Below are 9,746 nucleotides of genomic sequence, written 5' to 3'. Positions count from 1 at the left end.
TACCTGGATGATATTTTGGTCTTTTCTGATGATTGGGAATCTCATGTGAAGCAGGTCAGGATGGTATTTCAGGTCCTGCGAGCCAATGCCTTGTTTGTGAAGGGCTCTAAATGTCTCTTCAGAGTCCAGAAGGTTTCCTTTTTGGGCTTTATTTTTTCTCCTTCTACCATTGAGATGGATCCAGTCAAGGTCCAGGCTATTTATGACTGGACTCAACCTACATCGGTAAAGAGTCTTCAGAAGTTCTTGGGTTTTGCTAATTTTTACCGTCGCTTCATCACTAATTTTTCCAGTGTGGTTAAGCCTTTGACGGATTTGACCAAGAAGGGTTCTGATGTGACGAATTGGTCTCCTGCGGCCGTGGAGGCCTTTCAGGAGCTCAAACGTCGGTTTTTTTCGGCTCCTGTCTTGCGTCAGCCGGATGTCTCTCTGCCCTTCCAGGTCGAGGTTGATGCTTCTGAGATTGGAGCTGGGGCTGTCTTGTCACAGAGAAGCTCTGATGGCTCTGTGATGAGGCCATGTGCTTTCTTTTCAAGAAAGTTTTCGCCTGCCGAGCGGAATTATGATGTTGGTAATCGGGAGTTGTTGGCAATGAAATGGGCATTTGAGGAGTGGCGACATTGGCTAGAGGGAGCCAAACATCGTGTGGTGGTCTTGACGGATCACAAGAATTTGACTTATCTCGAGTCTGCTAAACGGCTAAATCCTAGACAGGCTCGATGGTCGCTGTTTTTCTCTCGTTTCGATTTCGTGGTTTCATACCTTCCGGGTTCGAAGAACGTGAAGGCTGATGCTCTTTCTAGGAGCTTTGTGCCTGACTCTCCGGGAGTTTCTGAACCGGCTGGTGTCCTCAGAGAGGGGGTGATTTTGTCTGCCATCTCCCCTGATTTACGACGGGTACTGCAGGAATTTCAGGCCAATAGACCTGACCGTTGTCCACCGGAGAGACTGGTTGTCCCGGATAGATGGACCAGTAGAGTCATTTCCGAGGTTCATTCTTCGGTGTTGGCGGGTCATCCTGGGATTTTTGGTACCAGGGATTTGGTGGCTAGGTCCTTTTGGTGGCCTTCCTTGTCGCGGGATGTGCGTTCCTTTGTGCAGTCCTGTGGGATTTGTGCTCGGGCTAAGCCTTGCTGTTCTCGTGCCAGTGGACTGCTTTTGCCTTTACCTGTCCCGAAGAGGCCCTGGACGCATATTTCCATGGATTTTATTTCGGATCTTCCAGTCTCTCAGAAGATGTCTGTTATCTGGGTGGTTTGTGATCGTTTTTCTAAAATGGTCCATTTGGTGCCCTTGCCTAAGCTGCCTTCCTCCTCCGATTTGGTTCCACTGTTTTTTCAGAATGTGGTTCGTTTGCATGGTATTCCTGAGAATATTGTGTCTGACAGAGGATCCCAGTTTGTGTCCAGATTTTGGCGGTCCTTTTGTGCTAAGATGGGCATTGAATTATCTTTTTCATCGGCCTTCCATCCTCAGACGAATGGACAAACCGAACGAACTAATCAGACCTTGGAGACTTATCTGAGATGTTTTGTTTCTGTGGATCAGGATGATTGGGTGACTTTTTTGCCATTGGCTGAGTTCGCCCTCAATAATCGGGCTAGTTCTGCTACTTTGGTTTCGCCTTTTTATTGCAATTCTGGTTTTCATCCTCGTTTTTCCTCAGGTCAGGTTGAGCCTTCTGACTGTCCTGGGGTGGATTCTGTGGTGGATAGGTTGCAGCAGATTTGGAACCACGTGGTGGACAATTTGACGTTGTCACAAGAGAAGGCTCAGCGCTTTGCTAACCGCCGTCGCTGTGTGGGTCCCCGACTTCGTGTGGGGGATTTGGTATGGTTGTCTTCTCGTTATGTTCCGATGAAGGTTTCCTCTCCTAAGTTCAAGCCTCGTTTCATCGGTCCTTATAAGATTTTGGAAATCCTCAACCCTGTGTCATTTCGTTTGGACCTCCCGGCATCATTTGCCATTCACAATGTGTTCCATAGGTCATTGTTGCGGAGATATGTGGTGCCTGTTGTTCCTTCTGTTGACCCTCCTGCTCCGGTCTTGGTCAAGGGAGAGTTGGAGTATGTGGTGGAGAAGATCTTGGATTCTCGTGTTTTGAGACGGAAGCTTCAGTACTTAGTTAAATGGAAGGGCTATGGTCAGGAGGATAATTCCTGGGTTGTCGCCTCTGATGTCCATGCGGCCAATTTGGTTCGTGCCTTTCATTCGGCTCGTCCTGAAGTGCGCCCCTCACATCGTGAGTCGGTGTGGGGGTTCTTGTACTTTCTGCGTGGATAGTTTTTGATAGTTTTTGTACCGACCGCACAGATCCCTGCTATCTTCTGTCTATTTAGTGTTAGCGGGCCTCATTTGCTTAAACCTGTTTTTCATTCCTACGTTTGTATTTTCCCCTTAACTCACCGTTATTATTTGTGGGGGGCTGTCTAAACTTTGGGGTTTTCTCTGAGGCAAGTGAGGCTTTGCTTTCTCTCTAGGGGTAGCTAGTTTCTCAGGCTGTGAAGAGGCGTCTAGGTTTTTAGGTAACACTCCACGGCTGCCTTTAGTGTGTGTGGATAGGATCAGGATTGCGGTCAGTATAGTTCCCCACATTCCCGGAGCTTGTCCTACTATTCAGGTTTACCTATCAGGTCAGTTTGGTGATCCTTCCACCGGATCATAACAGGCGGCGCACAGTAATTGCGTCATCGCGCCCTCTAACCTGAGCATCAGTGCAGAGGACACAGAAGACACAGCGGCGCCGACGGTGGAACGGGGAGCAGGTGAATATCGCGCACTGCATTATACTCACCAGCTCCTGGCGTGGTCCTTGCACGTCTGTTCCCTGGTGCCGGCAGCTTCTTCCTGTAGTGAGCAGTCACATGGTACCGCTCATTACAGTAATGAATATGCGGCCCCACCCCTATGGGAGTGGTACCATGTGACCGCTCACTACAGGAACAAGCTGTCAGCGCCCGGAGAACAGACATGCAGGGACCGCGCCAGGAGCAGGTGAGTATTATTAGACCGCTGCCGATCCCGCTCCCCTGCCGACCCCTGGGTATGACTCGAGTATAAGCCCAGAGGGTCAATTTCAGCCTAAAAAAATGGGCTGAAATTCTCGGCTTATACTCCAGTATATACGGTAGTTGGCAACTGAGTTAGCACTCTTGTGGTTTTCGGACATTTTTGAAGTAAAGTGAACTGGTATAAACTTCAATTTTTTCCCACTGTTTCACAACAAAACTCCTTCGGTCCACTCTCTTTCCTGCTCAAGGGATATTAACCCTTGCACTCTAATGTGTGACACTGGACTAATTTGCTATTGTCTGCTTTACCGTCATTTTCTACAATACGATTGACCAATACTATTGTATATACTTTATTTTGTGTTTTGATGTAACCTTTCGTTGGATTTATTTTGTTTTTCTTACTTGTAACTGATGAAGGTCTAATTTTGACCGAAACGTTTTCTGTTTACTTCCTCGTGAACAACATTAAATACTGTTATTGATCGTATCAAGTTCAGTGCCAAGTATTTGGACATATATTTATGATGTGGGAACCTACTCTGGCACCTTCTATAGTTGTGCACACGTCACCTCATTATGGCAGCTAATATCGTCGTGCCTGGAGGCACATGGCAGTGATGTCATACACCATGGTGGGCATACCGATGTCAGCTGCCAGCGCTTGAGCCGGCTGAAAAAGAGGACACTGCACATCATGGGAATTAGGGTGGTGGTGGTAAGAATTTTTTTTTTTTTAGTCGAACAGAACAGAGCTTATTACCCAGGAAGGGGCCCATGATGAGGCACGTTACTCCAGGATGGGGGCACATTAGCCTGGAAGGAGGGAGACCAGGATGGGGCACAATACCCCAGAAAGGCGACCAGGATGGGGCAAATTACTTGAGGAATGGGATTAGGATGGGACACATACTGCAGGAAGGGGACTAGGGGAACAGCTGATCACTTTGTGTCACACCCAAATTGATCTGATGTTTCTGACCTATCCTAAGAATAGGCCATCAATATAAAGTACATAACCTCTTTAAGTGTGATCGCTACCCCTATACCAACTAATGATAGATACCTCCCTCACTTATAATTGTGTACTCTGAAAGTTATGTAACAATTTGTACAGTAAAAAGTCACAACCAGACATATTGATGGTAAATATTATTTAATTTTATAAATTGTTTGCAATTAATAGAATTTATGGTAACATCCGAATCTGGAGCTTCAGCTGTTATCAGCATCACTGCACGTGATGGAATCGGTGACTCAATGAAGCAGATGAGGAATCTGTGGATCATTATGGAAATGATCTGTAACTTCTGCAGATTTCTGTGAAGAGAAGACACCAAGTTATTACATCTCATCAGTAGATTCCTAATAAAAAGTAACTAAATATGAGCTGGAGACTAAAAGAAAGAAATTCTAATATCTACTTACATGGAGTGCAGGTCGTTCTGATCTAATTCCTCAATGTTCTCCAGACTTGGATCTTCCTTCTATAAAAAGGAGAAAACAACAATTAATTCTATATTGCATGTAATGTGATCATTATTGGGTGGAGAGAGAAGAGGGAATGAGGTAACTTACCATTAGCTGTTTTGGGATTTCCATGTTCACAAAACCCTTCATGCCTGGTGAGATAGTGACCAAAGCTGATGGCAAACTACAGAGAGACCAGAACAGCGGGAAGATAAAGGTGATTTATGTGCAAAATAATACACATTTCTGTGAAGAGAAAATGACAAATTATTACATGACATCAATAGATTCCCAGTAAAAAGTTAATAATCTGTGGAAAATAAAAGAAAACAAATTCTAATATCTACTTACATAAAGTACAAGTCATTTTGATCTCATTCCTCAATGTTCTCCAGACTTGGATCATCCTTCTGTGAAAAGAACAATTATTTATATGTTACATGTGACATAGATATCATGGGACAGAGGGAATGAGAGATGACTTACCGTCTGGTGTTTATGGGATGTTCATAGCCCTTCATGCTTGGTGAGATGTTGACCAAAGCTGATGTTAAACTAAGGCAAGACCAGAAATTCAGGAAAATTAAAAGTGAGGGGTTTTTTTTACAGCCTTCAAAGGAATGTAGTTTTAATATATGCACAGGTCCCTTACCTGGGCTGGAATTCAGTATGGTCTCTTCCACTTTCTGCACCATGGAGATAGCTTTCTTCCTAAAGCCTTGTGATTCCATTTTGGTGCATCATTGGAAGACGTGGTTACGGCACAGGGGGCACAGAGGGTTGGAGCGGAGCCATCTAGAAATACATCCCTGATGGAAGCTGTGGTCACATGGAAGGACTATGACCTGCTCTCCAATCTCATATTCGGTCATACAGATGACACATGACTGGGTCTCCTCCTCTGGGGTTATATCCCTTGTTGGGAGAATTATATTTACTCTGCTGCCAACAGGAATCACCACCGCCACCTGTGGCACTGGTGGTGTAATCACACCCACTTCCTGTTGTTGAATAGATGGGAGGGGACGGTCACCACCCCTGCTGCTCTCTCCTGTTGTTCTGGAGGGCTCCGCAGGGGCTGGCCTTAGAGGAGAGCGGCTTCTTTCTCTTCTCTCTTCCTGTCCCCTACGAGTTGGAGGATCTCGGGTTGTTCTCCTTCTCCTCTCAGTGACAGCATTGCTGTCTCTCTGATGTCCATCACTGGTAGAAGGTCTTTCCTGATCTCTTTGATGAGACCGCAACCTATGGACAATTATGGCCTGACCTATAAATGAATGAGAATTTATCAGAATTTTTCCCAATGTTAGCAAACACTTTTGGGCTATAGTGATGGATCTATCTGCTGCTGTGGTGTTTAGGGAAAGGGGAACCCTTCAAAGAACTGACATTATTTTGGACTTCGTAAACCTGCACTGTCTATCCTGAAATGTGACCCATCATACCCCAGGTATATTTCCTCCCAAGAGAGCCCTATAGGGTGGGAATATTGTCTGTCTCCCCCAAATATCACTTACCTTGGTTTTCTGGTCGGCGCAGCCATGCCTCATTGTCAGCAATCAGCTGACGCAGCTCCCGGGCACTCATGACAAAGTTACCTGAAGCTGGCTGATCGAATATTGGAGAACTAAGCTCTCCGGTGGCACCGGTGTTATTGTGCTCTGATCAAAGATCAAAAAGAATCAATGGAAGTAATCACCAGATGTGTAACACAAACTAGTTCGCTCTTCCACAGCCAAAGTGAAGTGTCCGCAAAAGCATCAACTCTAGAAATGGCACTGATGTCACGGCGCTCAGACATTACATACCCTCAGGACATTCCATGAGGCCATTATGACATCATAATTCTGAGTGACCCCCTAGTCCTGAGCATAATATTGTGACATCAGAGCAGCTGGGCCGCCATGTTTCCTGCCAACTGGTGAGTGAGGCAGAGAATGGGGAAAAGAAATATCCCATCTGTTTAATATAGTAGAAATGTATATATCTGGGTTGGAAAAGATTGAAAAATCAGTTTTCTCCTTGTTTGTAAATAGTGGATTTTATAAACAGATTATATCCTCTGCTGTAAATTATAAGAATGTAATGTTTTTCTTTACCATTTATTGTTGTGGGTGATACATTATTGCTAAACAATACACAACTCAGCAGCTGCCTACCGGACTGTCAGGGAAATGATTACCGTAGGTTATAAATAAGTGAAAATAAAATAAATAATAGAGGCTAAAGCATACAAATAATTATAATAAAAAATAAAAAAAAAGACTTCCTTTTTTTAGTTTTCTGTACCACCGTGGCCATATTACATGACATACATGTGTCCATGTCACTCAGTTATCTCACATCCACAAAAGTACAGTATGTATTACAACAGGACCAGGCAGGTTTCTTCCTATCTGGCAAATTCCCTGTGGACACCTCGGGTGGGCTGGTCAGTGGGACACATGCCTGATGCAGAGTTACAGAGGGAGATGGTGAAATTACCCTCCCAAAGATCTGAACTGATTTATCTTCTTAAAACCTCATTCAGACATCCGTGATTTTTCTCATGTATAAAACCATAGAGATTGAGGTTTTAGCAGAAGAAATGTTTAAATATTTATTTCTGCCATGATTTCCATTACTTACATTTTTCTTTTTTGCATTTTCAGTTTTCCCTTCCTTCCTAAAATCCACAACTTTTTATTTTTCAACAACTTTTTTAATTTTCCATCCACCTTCCATTTTACATAGCAACAAAGTAACATAGTAACATAGTTAGCAAGGCCGAAAAAAGACATTTGTCCATCCAGTTCAGCCTATATTCGGTCAGAATAAATCCCCAGATCTACGTCCTTCTAAAGAACCAAATAACTGTAAGATACAATATTGTTAACACTCTAGGAAGACATCCAGGCCTCTCTTGAACCACTCGATTGAGTTCACCATCACCACGTCCTCAGGCAAGGAATTCCAGATTCTCACTGCCCTAAAAGTAAAGGATCCTCTATGTTGGTGGAAAAACCTTCTCTCCTCCAGACGCAGAGAATGTCCCCTTGTGACCGTCACATTCCTTGGTATAAACAGATCCTCGGAGAGATATTTGTATTGTCCCCTTATATACTTATACATGGTTATTAGATCGCCCCTCAGTCGTCTTTTTTCCAGACTAAATAACACAGGTCTGAGACTAAAAAGCTGTTTAATTATTTTCATCTAATTTCCATGTATTTTGGAGTGCTGAAAACGAAAAAAATATTGCAAAAAATCCTGGACGTCAGGATTTGCCACAAAATGCAAAATTCTCTTCAAATTAGTATATTTTTCTCAATTTTTGGTATTTTTTTATCTTAGGGTTTTGAAAGTCAAAATTACGATTAATTAATTCACATCAATGCATTGAAGATATGCAATGCCAAAAAAATATAACTTTCAAAGAAAAGAATTTTCAGAGTGAGCTAATGAAACCAGCATCAACATGTTGCAAGCTGAACGAACAGGCTCTGACATGCTCGGGCTTGATTCGATTGTTTTATCTTGGTTCTCGCCTGTTCACACTTTTTCATCTCAGTTCATGTTAGTGCAGCGCCCCAGAGTCCTGGTCGTTGCAGTACTGTGGCTCCGCCGCTAAGGGGGGCTATGGTACGTCTGATGGCACTGAAGGAGTTCATCTGACCAGGTATCACAGACACCAATACATTTCACAGCCGGGCCTCCAGAGGGAGCTAAGGGTTCTATTCATTAGGACACTCCTCACATACTGGTAAAACTGGGGGTCAGGCAGGAAGTTAGGAAGAAAGCTGACTGGGTTGGAACCAGGCAACACCTTGTGGCAGAGGGTGTTGTGGGGAAAGATTCGGTAGGGTCCCTGTCAGGGGTGGGATCCTGACAGAGGCCTGGCTACAAGAAAGAACGTCACGGGACCGTGCCTGCTCAGCATAGCGGCGGTGCCCTAAGAAAGGAACAGAAGCGAGATATATTGTGCTGGGTGAGAAACGAGATCAAAGCAAGAGGAGAAATACCAGTAGGAGTCGTGCTGTAAGACCGAGGCAACATCCTACTGAGGCGCACAACCGGCGGCCGGAACGCCGAGGAAGTATTTATATATCTAGCTCCAAGCAATACTTCAAACCAACGGCAGGACAGTCAGTCTCAGGCGGGCTGTCTCACATACATCACCTATGAAGACATGGGGGGCGCACTAGGAGAGGGGCGACTCTAGGGTCCCGGAAGAGCTCCGAGCCTACTCGTCATACAGGTGCCGTCCTAACCAGAACATCAGGGAGGGACGGAGGAGAAGAACATCATCCGAACGAGTTGTGAGGGAACATCAGAAACAGACACAACAGTTGTGGGGTACTATCCCGTAAGCACAGCAGGGGAGGACCACAACACATAGCGCTAGCGGGAAGGCACAGATTTCCACCTGCAAAGAGAACTCTGGAGGTGCCATTGGGCTGGCCGGACTTGCGTAGCCTGGTGAACCGTATTCCGGACTGAGGACCCAGAGATCTTCAGTAAAGAGGTAAAGAGACTGCAACCTGGTGTCCTCGTTATTTACTGCACCACCACCACTACCATCATCCATCATATCTATCACTGTACGCCCCTCGGCAGGGTCACGGACCGGGCCTAGCCACCGTGACAACCCCAGAGCAGAGACTCAGAGGCCCGGTACCGGGTACCCCTCGGCCCTGCGGCAGTGGGGGCGCTACATTAGCTCGTCATATTCAACCGTGTTTCCCAAAATTAGCACTATGGCTCAGCGGAAGAGTATTAATTCGCCTGACAGTTTCTGTTACATTTGTGGTGAATATACAGTGTTGAAGCAACAGCTGAATATTACAAACTTTGTGAAAAAAGTATACTTCGCTTATTTCGGACTAAAGCTTGGAGATCAAGATAAAGCTTGGGCGCCTCATAAAGTGTGCAAACGGTGTGTTGAGGACCTCCGAAATTGATTCAAGGGTAAAAAAAAAGCTTTCCATTATGGGATTCCTATGGTATGATGAGAGCAAAGGAACCATAGTGACGATTGTTACTTTTGTTCATGCAATGCGAAAGGGTATAATTCAAAATGGAAGCATTCCATTTCATACCCCAATATTCACTCAGCAATTCGTCCCATCCCCCATGGCACAGATATACCAGTACCCAAGGCCCCTGCTACCTTGGAAGAGATAACTAGCTCCGATGAAGGTGGAGTCATACCTGAACCAGATGATGAATCAAGTTCTGACTTTGAAGATGATACAAGACCAAAATTGTTTTCCCAGGAGGAGATGAATG

General features: G+C 44.9%; 1 long non-coding RNA gene across 1 annotated transcript; it reads right to left on the bottom strand.

Moving 5' to 3' along the window:
• Positions 1-4,438: 4,438 nt before the first annotated feature.
• On the bottom strand, positions 4,439-6,294 carry LOC143789240 (uncharacterized). Its single transcript, XR_013219030.1, has 3 exons — positions 4,833-6,294; positions 4,590-4,727; positions 4,439-4,498 (listed from the first exon to the last, which is right to left on the bottom strand). It is a non-coding gene; the product is annotated as an uncharacterized LOC143789240 (long non-coding RNA).
• Positions 6,295-9,746: the final 3,452 nt, after the last annotated feature.

This window comes from Ranitomeya variabilis, unplaced genomic scaffold (assembly GCF_051348905.1).
Source record: "Ranitomeya variabilis isolate aRanVar5 unplaced genomic scaffold, aRanVar5.hap1 Scaffold_138, whole genome shotgun sequence".
Lineage (NCBI taxonomy): Eukaryota > Metazoa > Chordata > Amphibia > Anura > Dendrobatidae > Ranitomeya > Ranitomeya variabilis.
Note: the sequence above shows the minus strand (reverse complement) of the source record. Positions and strands in the feature narration are given on the sequence as shown.